General features: G+C 46.3%; 1 protein-coding gene across 1 annotated transcript in view; it reads left to right on the top strand.

Annotated features, from left to right (window-relative positions):
• The window catches only part of LOC144583756 (uncharacterized), a 380,160-nt gene that overhangs the window by 159,083 nt on the left and 204,658 nt on the right, over positions 1-16,419 (top strand). The gene's annotated exons all lie outside the window — the stretch shown is intronic.

Below are 16,419 nucleotides of genomic sequence, written 5' to 3'. Positions count from 1 at the left end.
ATTGACACCCCGTTCAAATGTATAGGAGTGGATATTGTGGGACCTTTGCCCAAGGCCACAAAGAGGGGGAACCGGTTCATTCTCACCATTGTGGACCATGCCACGAGGTACCCTGAAGCCATTCCCTTGACTAACATTGAAACTAACACAGTGGCAGATGCCTTGGTGGGGTATATGTCCAGGATGGGATTTGCCTCAGAAATAATCACAGATTTGGGCACATCGTTTACATCAAAGCTCATGAAACGGTTATGGCAAATCTGTGGAATTAAACACAAGGAAACCACTGCCTATCACCCTGAAAGTAATGGGTTAACGGAGAAGTTCAATGGGACTCTGATGCGCATGATTAGGGCTTACTTGGCAGAGAATCCAAACAATTGGGACCAGAAGCTGCAATCCCTTTTGTTTGCTTATCGATCAGTGCCTCAAGCCAGTACCGGGTTCAGTCCATTTGAACTTTTGTTTGGGAGAAGGGTGAAAGGGCCACTTGATTTAATCAAGCAAAATTGGGAGCAGTTCACCCAGGATGACCCACAAGATGTTGTGACGTATATAGACACCTTAAAGAATGACCTGAAGAGAAACCTAGAGCTAGCAGCAGAGAACCTGCAAGCTCAGGAGGTCAGAAAGAAAACCGGGTATGACCAGAAAGCCAGGGAGAGGCACTTTAGCCCAGGGGAGGAAGTGCTTTGGCCTAGGCCCTGCAAAGAGAACAAACTGCAGCTGGGTAGCCCAGAAATAAAATACTTGGGTCACATAGTAGGGGGAGGAGTGATCAAACCCCTGGAGGCCAAAATAGAAGCCGTTCGTGATTGGCCCAGACCCAACACCAAGAAAAAAGTCAAATCATTTCTTGGGTTGGTGGGCTACTACAGGAAGTTCATCCCGAGGTTTAGCGAGATGGCGGCTCCGCTGACCGATCTGACGCGGAGGAAGACTGATGACCGCATCCCGTGGACCAGCGACTGTGAGGAGGCGTTCCGGAGGCTGAAGGAGGCGCTCATCAATTATCCAGTGCTGCGTGCTCCTGACTTCGACCGGGAGTTCATCATCTACACCGATGCGTCTAACAGCGGGGTAGGAGCAGTTATTTGCCAGGAGGATGAAAATGGTGACCAGCATCCAGTGTCCTACCTGAGTAGGAAACTCCAGAAAGGTGAGAGACATTTGGCAACCGTGGAAAAGGAGTGCCTGGCCATAGTATACGCGATTCAGAAGGCCAAGCCTTACATCTGGGGAAGACATTTTATTCTGTGCACTGACCACTCACCACTGCAGTGGTTAAAGACAATGAAAACCCACAATAGTAAACTTATGAGGTGGGCGTTAAACCTGCAAGATTATGACTTTGAAGTGAAGGTGGTCAGAGGGTCAATGAACTGTGTTGCTGACGCCTTGTCAAGAAGACCCGAAGAGTGAAGACGGCGAAGAAATATGGACTATGTATATTTTGGTGACTAAAAGTTAATTGTACCTGTTTTTTTTTAAACATGCTTGGTTTGTATTAATAAAGGTAACTTAATGTATTGTAAATATGAATGTTTAAATGCCTAATTGATATGTTTAACCTAGAGTGTAAGTATGGGTTATGGTATTGTAAGTTAATGTATATATGTTTTGATCCTGGTTGTTTTTTTTGGAGAAAAGCACTTTAGCTTTTCCCCTGCAAAACAACTTATAAAGAGGGGAGGTGTTACATACAGCACTGATGGTACCTGTCTGTCATGGGTTTGGAGGGAAAGTTCCATCCTATGGGGAGTGGAAGGCGGGACATCAGGGGGAGGGGCTGTACTGTATATATATTTGGAGCTTGTGTGGAGAGTGAAGAGTTAGAGTCTGTGTGTCAGACTGGGTACAACTGTGTGTCAGTCAGTACCTACCTGATAGGTTCAGGTTTCTTTCTGGGTAGCCAGAACTGATAGGTTCAGGGTCTGTGCTTTACTTTAAAGTGTTCTGTGTGAACTAATTTGTTGTATGTATGATTGAGACTAAGCCACGTTACAGTATCTTATTTACTTGATCATTTTATTTACCCTGTTTGTTATTTAAATAAACCTTGTTCTTTTGTTTGTTAAAAATCCATTCCTGGTCTGTGTGACTTCTTATAGGGAATGGTTGGTGGCAGCTTAATTAGAGTGTGGTATACTCCAGTAGGTCTGGGGTTGTCACACTACCCTAGGCAACATCTTGGTGGAAGGGTTGTATCCTAACGGGTGGGTCATTCTGTCATTCTGGATCCCTACGATGTCCTAAAAGCCATTCATAGAGTATGATTTCATTGACTGAGAAAATTGGGCAATTCTCTGTCTGATCTGCTTTGGATTCCTGCCTTGAGCAGGAGGTTGGACCTGATGACCTTCGAGGCCCTCTTCCAACTCCAAGATTCTAGTTTTTATTTATGTATTTATGTATTTATGTATTTATGTATTTATGTATTTATTTATTAGATTTTTATCCCGCCCTTCTAGACTGCGTCTACCCAGGAGTCTATTCTAAGGAGTCTAAACAAGCTTAGAGGGTGGTGCAGGCTCGCTTCTCACAAGATGATTGGGTGGAATTGATCCAACCCCTATCTCAAGTTCTGTAAAGATTAGACACGCTTCTTTTGAAAACTGAAAGGCAGCAATCCAGGACATCTAACGGTGTGAAAGAGCACCATTGAGAGAATCCATCCAATTAAAAAAAACAAACAGCCATACGGTCAATATCGCAAGCCTAGGCAGATGGTCTGATAAGACATGACTTGGTGAGGAACTCATTGAAACACGATACTCTGGAGAAAATGGAGAATCACAACAGTTCTGCGTGCTGCTTCTTCTCCCGACTGCTAGGACATCTTAGCTGCCTGAGATATAAGAAACAGGAAAAGTCATTTTTCTCTACTAATGCTCTCCAGTTTTCATTACTCGATGGGAGGGAGGTGTCAGAAAGAATCTTAAACATTCAGAGGCAAGTGGCTTTGCCTGTGGTTTTCTGACGTTTGAAACCACTGCTCCTTGTCCGAGTCTCTGGAGCCCTGGAAAACAAACCTGTTCCTTCCTCAACATGACATCCCTTCAAATATTGAAACGTGGCTATCATGTCCCCTCTCAACCTTCTTTTCGTAAGACTAAACATTCCCAACTCCCTAAGCCGCTCCTCGTAGGACATGGCTTCCAGACCTTTGACCATTTTGCTCGCCCTCCTCTGGACACGTTCCAGGTTGTCAACATCCTTCTTGAATTGAGGTGCCCGGAACTGGACACAAGACTCCAGGTGAGGTCTGACCAAAGCAGAATAGAGTGGTACTATCACTTCCCATGATCTGGACACTATACTCTTATTGATGCAACCAAGAATCGCACTGGCTTTCTTGGCAGCCGCATCACATGGCTGACTCATGTCCAGCTTGTGGTCTACCAAAAATGCTACATCCCTTTCACAGGTCCTGTTGTCTAGCCAGGTGTCTTCCATCCTATACCTGTGCAGTTCATTTTTTTTTCTGCCTAGGTGTAGGACCTTACCTTTCTCCAGGTTGAAATTCATTTTGTCAGTTTTGGCCCAGGACTCTAATCCGTCAAGCTCATTTTGGATTTTAATCCTGTCCTTTTGGGAGTTAGCAACCCCTCCCCATTTGGTATCATCTGCAAATTTAATTGGCGTACTCTCCATTCCTTCATCCAAGTCATTGATACAAATGTTGAATAGCACAGGGCCCAGAACACAACCCTGAGGCACCCCACTAGTTGCCTCTCTCCAGGATGAAGAGAAGCCATTAGTGAGCACCCTTTGGGTTTGGTCAGTCAAGCAATTACAAATTCACCGAACATTAGCACTGTCTAGCCCACATCTTACTAGCTTCCTTGCAAGAATATCATGGGGAACTTTGTCAAAGGCCTTACTTAAATCAAGATATACTACATCCACAGCGTTCCCCTCATCTATCAAGCCTGTGACTCTATCAAAAAGAAGAGAGATCAGATTAGTCTGGCATGACTTGCTTTTGAGAAATCCGTGTTGACTTTTAGTGATGACAGCATTGCTTTCTAAGTAATAACAAACTGTCTGTTTAATGATCTGCTCTAGAATTTTTCCAGGAATCGATGTCAGGCTGACTGGGCAATAATTATTTGGGTCTTCTTCTCCCCCCCCCTTTAAAGATAGGGACAACATTTGCCCTCCTCCAGTCTGTGGGGACTTCTCCTGTTCTCCAAGAATTTGAGAATGGTTTGTTGGCCAAACAAACAAGCCATCTAATGCTTCTGATGCGCCAAAGGTCCATGCAAGCAGGGAGTAGCCATTGTTGTTTAGTCACCCATGATGCAGTTTTTGGCATGATCTGACCCAAGATGGTTCTTGCAGATGCAAAAATGTTCTCGGAGAGCAACGGAAAAGAAATCGGGCATCTCAGAGGTGACGTCCGATTTCTGGGTGGGTGGAATCCCTTGTCGGAAGGTCCTGTGCCACAAATCGGGGAGCCAGAGAAGGAAAACCCAGGGAATGAAGCCAAGGTCAAATGGAGAAACAGAGTCGTACCAGATAGGAACAGAGGCTCACCAAGAAGAACTCAAAGTCGAGGCCCAGAAGCAATCTAAGGTCTAATCGCCCCAGTTGTGAACGGCAAACAGGGAGGGAGGTTCCAAGAGGCAAACGGAAGGCAGTCCAAAGTCTTGCACTGCAGGAACATTGGATCAAGGATCAGGATTTAAGGAGCACCGCATCTTTGGGCAGGCATTCAGGAAAAAGGTGGCCCCCAAAGGCTTCACAGGTCCAACCCTGAGCCCTCATAGCCTTGACCAGGACAGGCCGGGTTCGTACTTAGATGGGCGATCACCAGGGATTTATAGGTAGGGCCGTGGAGGGGGGAGAAATCCCATTTGAAACCTTGGAGATCCATTGATGCCAGTCGGACCTGACAATTCCGGGTTAGAGGGGTCAACGGTTTGATTCAGTGTAAGGCAAGGCTCTGATGTTCCTACGCTACTTAGGGAGATCTTGTGTCCCTCCCTGCTTTGCCATTTTCATCTATGGGCACATTCCTCCAGCTAATTTAATCACTGTATGATTATGTACCATTGAGTCATAATGAAAAAAGGAGTGGACTAATCCGGGGACCTTGAAGCTATTCTGCTCTGTGCCTCCCTGCTCTTCAGCTAGAGAAGTTCAGCTGATATTCAAAACTCTGCAGCGCCTTGGGATCTATCTCATCTCCATGTAGGTATTTCCTTCAAGAGCCTTCAGGGAAAGGAGGCCGGTGTGCGCCCTTCGGCTGCGCACTGAGCTTGCGCCGAGCTTGCTGGCGGGCCATCTTGTCAGAAGAGTTTTCCTGCTAAGCCAAAGAGTGTTTCCCCCCTCCATTTCCTCTGGAGACTTTCCCAAAGTAATTCCATCTAAAAGAAAAGAAAAGAAAAAAAATCACCCAGCGTTGTCCTGAGTTTCTTATAACTCAGCAGATGTTTTCGTACAGTGCCAGCACTTAATAAATGGCAGCGTATTCACACTGTCAGAGTTGTAAACCTAATAAATTGCATTTAATACGGAAATAAATACTGCCCGACCGCATTTTTAAACAGGCTCGAAAAGTTATCTGCGCCTTATATAAGAGCAAGGGGGCTGGTGTGGGGTTTCAGTCGGGGGGCTACGTGGGTGGATATTATGTGCGGCATGTGTGCGCACGCACATGTATCCGAGGGAATGTAACCAATTAGCTGACTGGCTATAGGTTGATTCTATTACGGCGAGATCCTCTGGAAAGGAGTGGGAGACACCATCGCTCCGGGACCCCCTCGGGCAGCGTTATGGCCAGTTTACCAGCAGGGTCTGTGGGAAAAGTGATGTCTAAAAGGAAAATTAAGGACCTTTCTGAAGGTTGTTTTCTGGCAGAAAACACCTCTGGGATTTTCAAAAGCATCAGCCAAAGTGGACCTTGGAATTAAACAATAATAATAATGTGTGGTCATGTCAATTTCAGCTGACGCTGACCCTCCCGGGGTTTTCTGGGTGTAAAGGGGTTTCCCACTCCCCATTTTTGAGGGCATTCTGGGACACCCCCCCCATGTCACTTATTTATCTGGTGTCTAGCTCTCAGCTGCTCCAACCCACTGTTCCTAGAGTTGTTGTTATGATAGGTTGTCAAATCATTTCCAACAAGAAACTCAACCCTGAGGGGTCACTGGAAGGACAAATCCTGAAGCTGAGCCTTCAATACTTTGGCCATCTCATGAGAAGAGAAGACTCCCTGGAAAAGACTCTGATGTTGGGAAAGTGTGAAGGCAGGAGGAGAGAAGGGGACGACAGAGGATGAGATGGCTGGACACGGTCACCGAAGCGACCAACATGAATTTGACCAAGAGTCGGACATGACTTAATGACTAAACAACAACAAGAGGGTTTTGATGATATGCGAGATGTTCAAGGAATGGCTTACCATGGCCATCCTCCAGAGAGTTGGTTTGCAATTTTACCTACACCCTTGCATGTGGTCTGCAGTTTAAGCGGCTAGGAAGAATTTTTCTGGGCTGGGACGATTGTCTGTCTATGCAGAACTGGCCAATAATTCCTTCCAGCTTTTGAAATTTCAGCTCCTCTAGAACCTCCTAATTAGGTAAAAAAGAACATGTACATTTGCAGCTTCAGGAGAACCATTCGAAGAGAGTGCAGGAGAAAGAGTCCCAAAGTACAGTAACTTAATTATGGAACTCCTCTTTCCGGTGAAATAGCATGGGCTGCCAGCACCCGGGGCAAGGCAAATATTGTGCCCCCCCCTCAAGTTTGCCTTGGGAATCCGTGGCCAAATCCCCACTCAGCCCAGAGGGGGAAATGGAGCGAGCAAGGCAACCTCAGCGAAAAGAGGGGAGAGGAGGGAAGACTTGGGCTGAAATTTTGCACCCCTAAGAATTTTGCACCCAGGGAAAGCCTCTAAACAGATAGCCACCGGGAAGGAAATCCCACGTGCTCCTTCTGTGTCAAAAAGGAAAAGAAGAACTGTCCTGATTTATTAGAGCAGTGGTTCCCGATCTCATGTCCCTATATAACGCTTGCACTACAACTCCCAGAAGCCTTCGCAAGGCTGGCCAGGATCAGCCTGGAAGTGGCTGCCCAAGAATATCTGGGGAACCAAGGTTGGGAACCACCACCATAGAAGAAGCAAAACCTGAGCGTAGCAATCCGTAAGCAAAACCATGGAGGACAATCTGTCTATCAGCTCTTCTCAATGGTGCACCTTGTTACCCGCATGGGTACTTAGACATAAAACAACACCACGGGTCAATAACCAGTGAGCCAGACATTTTTTTGCTCTCGATCTAAAAGTGCGTCATTTATCAAGAAAACACGTGCGTTGGGAGATGCTTTGCAGCCATCAAACGAAACGGACAACCCAAACGTATTGCTAGAGAGAAAGATGGAATGTGTTTTACACATAAAATGACTTCTCTACATCTTTGATTTCATGGAGTGGGATTTATGTTTCAATTCAAGATTGCATAAACCTTCGTATGGAAGTGAAGTTTTATAGGTCTGCCGAATCACAACAGAATTAGGAACTGCAGCCGCCACCGGTTCAATAGACTCAGGTAATGAAAGAGAAGGTGGCTTGTTAATAATAATAATAATAATAATAATAATAATAATAATAATAATAATAATAATAATAATAATAATAATAATAATAATAATAATAATAATAATAATAATAATAAGAAGAAGAAGAAGAAGAAGAAGAAGAAGAAGAAGAAGAAGAAGAAGAAGAAGAAGAAGAAGAAGAAGAAGAAGAAATAACTATGAAGGTACAAACTCAGGAAATGTTTGCACCATATATCTTTTGCCGGATCAGATCCCCACTAAATAAAACAGTTTTGAATTTGAGTGAATTGGAACCAGAAGACTGATCACTCTCCTCACAGTTCAAGCCCACCTCAGAATTCGTAACAATCAATGTGTGACGCTTATTGATTAACAGCCTGAAGAAATTTGCATATTTTGACTTTACACATTTTGCTGGGGGGGGGGGGACCTCAGTTGCACTGTTTTGAGCCCTATTCTGGCATATCGAAAGAGGCACAGAGAGGAGCTAGCTAAATCCATTTCCTTCACCCCCTCATTCACTGCCTTCTCGCATATGATGAAGGATGAGCCTGAAGAGGGAGAAAAGTCTATTGGTGGTGGGACCTCTCCATAAGAGTCGGTACCCCAATTTTCCAGGGTCTCTGCTTACACAGCAAGCCCCCCCCCTCAAAAGTGGAGGCTCTGATTCCTCAGTTTTATTGTCCTCTGCCAATTGGAAGGTGCTGGATCTGGAGACAAGAGTGTTCTCTGCTAGAGATGGGTGCGCATCAAACTATGAACCGGGGGGGGGGGGCGGACCACAGAAACGAACTGGGCAGGTTTGTAGTTCAGTTTGTGGTTCAGTTCGTGCAGCTCATTTTATCGAAACATAATCCTGCATCGAACAGCGGGTTGGACTTGATGGCCCCTTCCAACTTCACTATCCTATGAATCCATGGAAATGGAGCGCCCAGCATAAACCCAAAAAGAACAAATTACAGACCGGTTCTTTGGGGTGTGTGTGTTGTTCTGCTTCATGCCCATCTCTATTCTCTGCTCAAAGTGACTGTTTTATACAGCTTGTAATGCCTGAATAGGGCTCATATATGCCAGTTTGGTACCCCTTCAACTGCGAGGGCTCTCCGTGAGCCTCAGCTTCCCATCTCCAGATCCCCTTCCTTAGCTTGCGAAAACCAAGCCGGGTCTGCGGCATTTTTGGCGCATGAAACTAAAAGGAACGAATGTGAGAAGAGAGTCGGAGAGATGAAGCAAGGAGGGCAGAGGGTGTCGGCGGGATCTGGGACCCGAGTATGTCGGTGTGACATGTGTGTCTCCTCCGCCTCCCCGCTCTTCAAAGGGCACCCCACTTGAGCACACGTTGTCCTGCAGCTATCATGGACGGGATCTCTTAATAAAATCCAGACCGGCAGCTGCGGACAATTACCTTTGCTGTGAGGCTGAGCCAGAAAACCAGTTGGAAAGGTCAGTATCCAGTACAGCATGTGGCTGAAACCAGATGGCTCATGTGTGTTGTCTCTCTCTCTCTGTGTGAGTGTGTGTGTGTGAGAGAGAGAGAGAGTGGGTGAAATAGGGTCAAGAAAGAAAGAATGGGGACTGCTTTCTGACTCAGGTGGCTTCTTAGAGCCCATGTGCCCATTATACAGAATTAAATGGGCAACTGAGGATGCTGAGACTTAGGTGGTACCACCTCAGACTGCAGATGGGGGGGTGAGGCAGGTGAGGAAGGATCTATTTTTAACCACCACCACCCAAATCTGCCGGCAGCTATTATTTGTAACTGATGAACTGGGGCTGTTAGCGTAGAGAAATGGTGAGGAAGTGGGAAAAACAGTAGATACAGTGGTGCCTCGCTAGACGATGATAATCCATTCCACTGAAATCGCTGGTTAGCGAAATCATCGTCTAGCGAAAAGCATTTCCCCATTGGAATGCATTGAAACCTGTTTAATGCGTTCCAATGGGGAAGAATCGTTGTTGTCTAGCGAAGATCGGCCATAGGAAAGCCACTTTGCGAATCGCCGATCAGCTGTTTAAATCGCTGTCTTGCAAAGCTTAGGTCCCGAAAACACCTGTTTTGCGAGCCAGAGGGAGCTGTCAAAATGGTTGTCTAGTGAAAATTGGTTTGCGAAGCAGGGACCAAACATTGTCCAGTGAAATTCCCCCATAGGAATCACTGTTTTGCGAATCGCTATAGCGATCGCAAAAAGTCAATGTCTAGCGAAAAAACTGTCATGCGGGGTAACTGTCTAGCGAGGCACCACTGTATATACGAAATCATTCCTAGTTTTCAGAAAGCACACAAGGCAAAATTTTAGGGGTAAGTGTGACTTTTGCAGCAAAAATGACACACAGGCTTGTGGCACTCAGAAGACTACACAGTTGTATTTGGCACCCACTTTGCTGGATTGCCGTTCATGTGATCATATGCAGAGGGTGCATGAAAAACCACGGCCAATATAATGTGTTCATCTTTCAGATGCCACAAGACTCTTGCTTGTTTCTGGATTCTGGAGCACTATCCCTGTAATGTGATAAAGAAACCAGTGGGGTCACATCTGCTCAAGCGGAATGGTTAATAACCAACCCAGATGGACCCATTTCTTTCTTCATTGGGAAGTTAGATTCCCCCATCTTTCCTGCATCAGCTTGGGATTGGAACAAGACGACCCCGGGGTACGTTCGAACTTAATTTAATTTATATACTGCCCCATTAGCGCGAGTATTGCTCTGAGCAACTTACACCTATGATTTATTTCTAAAATTCATCCGACAGTTTACAGCATCAATAGAAAAGCAATAAAAACATTGACAAGTCTGTTAATGAAACCCAAGCAGCCCAGAAGGGCAAAATAAAACAATGTATAAAAGCATCGTCGGTTAAAGAAACGGTCAAATAAACAAAGCATTGACTGGGACCAGCTTCTCATCGCCATGTCGTAAATCCATCTCAGCCTTCTATTAAAACCGGTCAAGGCTAAAGGCCATAGAAATAGCTGTAGTAGTCGTGGTAGAGCATCAGCGAAACAATATGAGATAGAAGATCAGGATAAATATTAGATTCATGGGTGCGCAGCGGGCAGAACAAGGAAAAAGTTACTTTTTTGAGCCCCAACTCCCAGAAACTACCTGCCATCAGGGACAGAGGAATTCCAAGAGTTTGGTTCCCCCCCCCCCCCAAAAAAGTAACTTTTTCCAGCTCTGGAATCTCAACTGATAGATCCTCTTAGTCTCCCCTGGTGCCTGGAAGTGGAGCCATGACCGGCTGATTATAGCTCAGTGGTTTAGGTCTCTGACTGCAAAGCCAGAGGTTGGGAGTTCGATTCCCCCATGGGGCGTCCTTGACCGGGGCTGGACTGGATGACCCAGAGGGTCCCTTCCAGCTCTGCAGTGCTAAGATGATGATGTTTCAGTATTCCAGTTCAACCACGTTGCCATCTCTTAAAAGAAAAATCATTAGCTTTGCTGCTAAATATAACTAAAAGAATTAAAGTGTCCCCAGAGACAAGAGGCACTTCTCCATTTTCATAGCAAAATCAAAGGTTAAAGTGCCCTGCGATATATTGCCAAACATCTCAGCCTGAACACTAAGCACTGTGTTCATTTATGCCACGTCAGTGAATCTGCCTTTTATCAAGATATGAGAAGCAGGTCTTGAACAGAGTTAATGGCTTTCGATTCCCATTCAGAGCCAAGCCACTCTCAAATACGCTGGCTGAAGTCCTATGAGAAGACAAGTAGTGTGATGTTCGGCACAAATCCTGCTTTGCCACCTATTTTGCTTGAGGAATTAGACACTTTCTCACTACCAAAGCCCCTTTTTACCCACCTCTCTCTGCACATCCCCCTGAAGGTCCCTTTTGGCCGCAGCCAACATCCCTCGGTCAGTTTTGGAATTTCATTGAAAGGTCTCTTCAACCTTGTACAAATCATTCCGTCTTTGTGAACAGCATTATTATTATTATTATTATTATTATTATTATTATTATTATTATTATTATTATTATTATTATTATTATTATTATTATTATTATTATTATTATTATTATTATTTGCACAAGGCTTTGTGGAACTCATCACTGACACTTCACAAACGCAGGAGAGGTGATACCTTCATGAGACCGCTAAAAAAGATCTCAAGCATTCAGAAAGCTCTCACAGATGGTCCCCTCCGTTGACTGCCAGTGGCAAAGCCCACCGCAGGTGACCAGCCATGATGGTGATGGAGTATCATCTCCAGGCTCTTAGAAGGAAGGGACCTCCAAAGGCCAGAGGCAGGGGAAGAGGGGGATCAGGAGACAGGGATCTGGTCGTCTCGTGGGCTCCCAGAGGCATCTGGTGGGGCCACTGGGAGATATACAGGGAGCTGGACTCGAGGGGCCCTGGGCCTGATCCAGCACAGGGCTACTCTTCTTATGGTTCTTCTATGTTCTTATGCCAACTTTCACCTAACAGGATTCAACTCTCACTTCTTCAGGCCGTTGTGCCGACATGGCAGAAAAACTGTAAACAAGAGTTCCCCCCAAATTCGTGGCAGACTCCTGCCGGGTCTGCTTCTAAAGAGGAGCACAAACTCTACCTGCAAACCTTCTCTGCGGGGGCTCTGGGATTTCAAATTTCACCCTGGTGAACACTCGGCTGGAATTTGCCACTCAGGTCTCCAAACACTTTGAAGACTCAGAGTTTGGCGCTTGACACATGTTTTTGGAAAAAACCCTTCTCTTCTGCAGGTGCTCAGCCATTCTTGCAATTCCCTTACAATCTTGCAGTTCCCTGACAATCACGGTAACATAAGAAGAATGGATAACTGTCACTCATTTGCAGTTTTGACAGCAATAGGTAAAGCTAAAAGTTCCCCTTGACATTTTGTCTAGTCGTGTCTGACTCTAGGGTGCGGTGCTCATTCCCCATTTCCAAGCCATAGAGCCAGCGTTTGTCCGTAGATAGTTTCCATGGTCACGTGGCCAGCATGACTAGACATGGAACGCTGTGACCTTCCCACTGAGGTGGTACCTATTTATCTACTCGCGTTTTTACATGCTTTCGAATGGGTAGGTTGGCAGGAGCTGGGACAAGCAAAGGGAGCTCACTCTGTCACGTGGATTAGATCTTACAACGGATGGTCTTCTGACCTTGCAGTACAGAGGCTTCTGTGGTTTAACCCGCAGGGCCACCATGTCCCTAACAGCAATACTGTACCTGTTACTCAATCAGAAGCTTCCCGGTCCTCCACCCACCACACTGGTAAGTTGCAGTTAGCTTCTTCCACGCTCTCATTAATATGGGAACTTCCCTTATACCTCATTCAGACCTTTAGGCTACCCAACCCAGTGCTGGTCAACGCTGACCATCCACAATGGCCCTCCTGAGCTTCAGGGACAATGATTTCACAGCCTTATTAGTTGACATTCAACAGAGTCTCCCATCCAGGTATTAACCAGGACTGACCCTGCTTAGCTTCCCAAATCGGATGAGAGTGGGTATGTTCAAGGAAGCCTGGTGACAGATAAGGGACCTCTGGGGGCTCCCTGGAAGGCTTCTCACCCTAACCTCTGGTCAACATCTGGTGGATCTTCATGCAAAAAACAGGGATTAGCACTACTGGATGACTACTGGCACAATGGAAGAGCTATAAGTAACCTTCATAGATGTTAGCTGTCGGATAATGAGTTGCGCGATTTGGCATGCAACAGAAAAAAGTCTCCAGAGATTTCCTAACAGGGGGTCATTTGCCTCCAGACCTTACGCCTTTTGTGTGACTGTGCACCAGGAGTTCAGCCATGGTGTGATACACATATATCGTTGCATTGCTGACCTGTTTGAGTGATGTGGCGAGACAGGAGTTGAGCCTCTTGTTCGGCTCTTTCCCAAGGTCTCGGACAAAACGGCCACCTCTGTGGATTTCAGTCTTTTTGCCCTGCAGGATCCACCAGGTTCAAAGTCTTTTTAAATCACAAAACTGGTGTCCATCAGCTGACCGTAGGCCAAAAATGCTCCCTACCATCTAAGGCTGATCCTTTAAGGATTAGGGCTAAGGTAATGATTACTGTCTGTGCCGTTTGCATTGAAATTCCTCCTCACTAACGATTCTATTGTTGACACTGACCACCCCGGCAGCTGCTTTTCCGCTTGCTTGGGGCATTTCCAGCTGAACCCAGGACCTTCTGCCTTCAAACCATGGGGCGGACCCACGGAGATCCAGCTTTGCTGTAAATGGAATGTGAACAGATCTAGAAACATGGAGATGACTAAAGGACCAGGGAGACTGAGGTTTAAGGGTCCCAGTGAGGCATTAGGAAACGTTACCTGACAGTTAGTTAGTCAGATACATCGGTAAAGCACGTTGCCCGGAGAGGTTCCTCAAAGTGTGTGCTGATTTGGCCTGTGGTGAAATCTTTTCCTCATAGATTCCCCAAAAGCAAAGAAAAACCCAAGCCACAACCGAAACCTCAAACAGCCACCTCTCCAGGGGTTAAGTGACATGTCTGGGTCTTGCACCATTCCTTTCTGAGAAGAATGAGAACATCGGCTTCATTCATGTGATTGTTCAAGTACGCCGGTTTGTGCTTGTGTGTCACTAGTCTGCAGGTTCGTAAGTGATGCTTTCCCCGCTTCAAATATGGCCATGCTTCCTTTAGCTCAGTGGTTCCCCTACGAGAGGGTCCGGGCAGTTTTGGACTCTAAATCCCAGGAGGCCTTGTTAGTTTTTGATCCATAAAGTGCTGAAACATTCTTGGGTTTGTATGTATCTCAAAGACCAAATTTCCTAGGTGTTAAGATGATCGGGGGAGATCTTTCTCTTGGCCCCGTCACCTTCACGGGTGCGTCGGAGGAGGACACGGGAGAGAGCCTTTTCTGTGGCTGCTCCCAGACTGTGGAACTCCCTCCCACTGGAAACCAGGCTGGCCCCATCGTGGCTGTCCTTCCACAAGCAGGCCAAGACCATTCTCTTCAGGCAAGTTGTCATTCAGTGACCGGCTGCCTGAGAAGGCAGCTTGCCTGAAGAGAATGGTCTTTGCCTGCTTGTGGAAGGACAACAAAAATAGAGCCAGCCTGGCCTCTAGTGGAAGGGAGTTCCAGAGTCCAGGAGCAGCAACAGAAAAGGTGCTTCCCCATGACCCCACCAAGCACACCATTGACCATGCTGCCTGAGGGAATCCGGGAATTGTAGTCCAAGGCTAGTCCCAATGGGAGTAGAACCTTTGACACAATGGCTGGATCATTTCTATGAACATCTATGCCAGTGTATCTGGACGTTGAGTCCTGGCAACTGGACTTCTTCCTTATTAAGTTGAAATGTTTCGCTACTCATCCAAGTAGAAGAAGCTACCTGGGTGAGTAGTGAAACTTTTCAACTTAATAAGGAAGAAATACAGTTGCAGAACTCAACTTCCAGATATCATGGTGATAAAAAAATGGGTGTCCTTTGTCCTTCAAATGAAGGAATACTGGTGATTGTGGTCCTTCATCTGAAGGACAAAGGACACTCACTGGATGACCAAGATGTACTCATTTTGGACCAAGAAGATAGATGGTTTGAGAGAGGGGTCAGGAAGGCCATGGCAAATCCCTCACTCAACAGGGGTGGAGACCTCAGAGATGATATGACTCCTGTTTATCAAGCTGCCTTTCATCCTTCCCCAGAAAGATCAAGACCACACCTGCCAGAAAGACCGCTGTTAATGACTGCTAACGACCCATGACAATGGGTGGAGAAGAACTGCAGAGGTGGGATTATCCCTCATCACCTCCAGTCCATTGTCCATCTAACAAGCCTATTATGTGGAAGAGATATCAGGTGTCTCCTACCAACTCTCCTCAGACTGAAGGAGTTACTTGGATGAGTCGCAAAACATTTCAGCCTAATAAGAAAGAAGTCCTGTTGCCGTGACTCAACCTGCAGATAAACTCACCTGGATGATTGAGAATCTTCACAGATCTATGCCAGTTGCTCCCAACCTTGGGTCCCCCAGGTGTTCTTGGACTGCGGCTACCAGAAACCCCATCCAGCACAGCAGATGGCAAAGGCTTCTGGGAGTTGCAGTTCAAGAACACCTGGGGGACCCAAGGTTGGGAGCCCCTGCTCTTTGTGAAGCTCTCCTCCAGTGGGGATTATCCATTAGATTTACCCCTCCCTCCATCATGAACCTTCCCAAATGGCCGTACCAGTTGTAGTTTGGAGGGTGTTAGAAGGTGCCTGTGGGCACCCTTGGATGATCACAAAGCCCTCCTGAGTGGAGTGATGGACCCTCTAGTCTTTTGGGGAACTCCCCATGTTCTTCCTCTGGACTGTTTTTGTCCAGGGATTCAGTCTGAAGGCAGACATTCTTGATTTGGGAGGATGGGCTCGAAGGTGCAAACCCCGGAGCGACAACTGCACCCCTTTGTTTAAGCTGCCCACAGGCCAAGAACTCCAAGTAGCTTGTGCAAGTGAGCCAAGCCACAGGTTGGAAGAGAAACCAGAAGGGGGAAGTATGATCCACATCTGTATACCTTCAGAGTTTGGGAAGGCAGCTTTTTTTGGATTGGCAGCCATAGTTTAACACCGGATGAGCCCTAAACAGAGAAGTTTAATTCACAAGCTTTGCCAAATACGATGAGTGAGAAAGATCTTGGAATTGTTGTCGATCACAAACTGAACAGGAGCCAACGGTGCAAAAAAGGCCAATGCTCTTTTAAGATGCAATAATAGACGAACAGTCTCTGAATCCCATGAGATATTACTCCCCCTCCATTCAGCACTGGTTAGGCCTCCTCCTGAGTACTGTATGCAGCTCTGGACACCACCCTTGAAGAACGAGTTCAGAGGAGGGCAACAAGGATGACCGTGGGACTGGAAACCAAGCCCCCCAAGGAAGAACTGAAGGAACTGGG

This window comes from Pogona vitticeps, chromosome 6, assembly GCF_051106095.1.
Source record: "Pogona vitticeps strain Pit_001003342236 chromosome 6, PviZW2.1, whole genome shotgun sequence".
NCBI classification, from domain to species: domain Eukaryota; kingdom Metazoa; phylum Chordata; class Lepidosauria; order Squamata; family Agamidae; genus Pogona; species Pogona vitticeps.
This window is presented reverse-complemented; position numbering and strand designations above follow the sequence as displayed.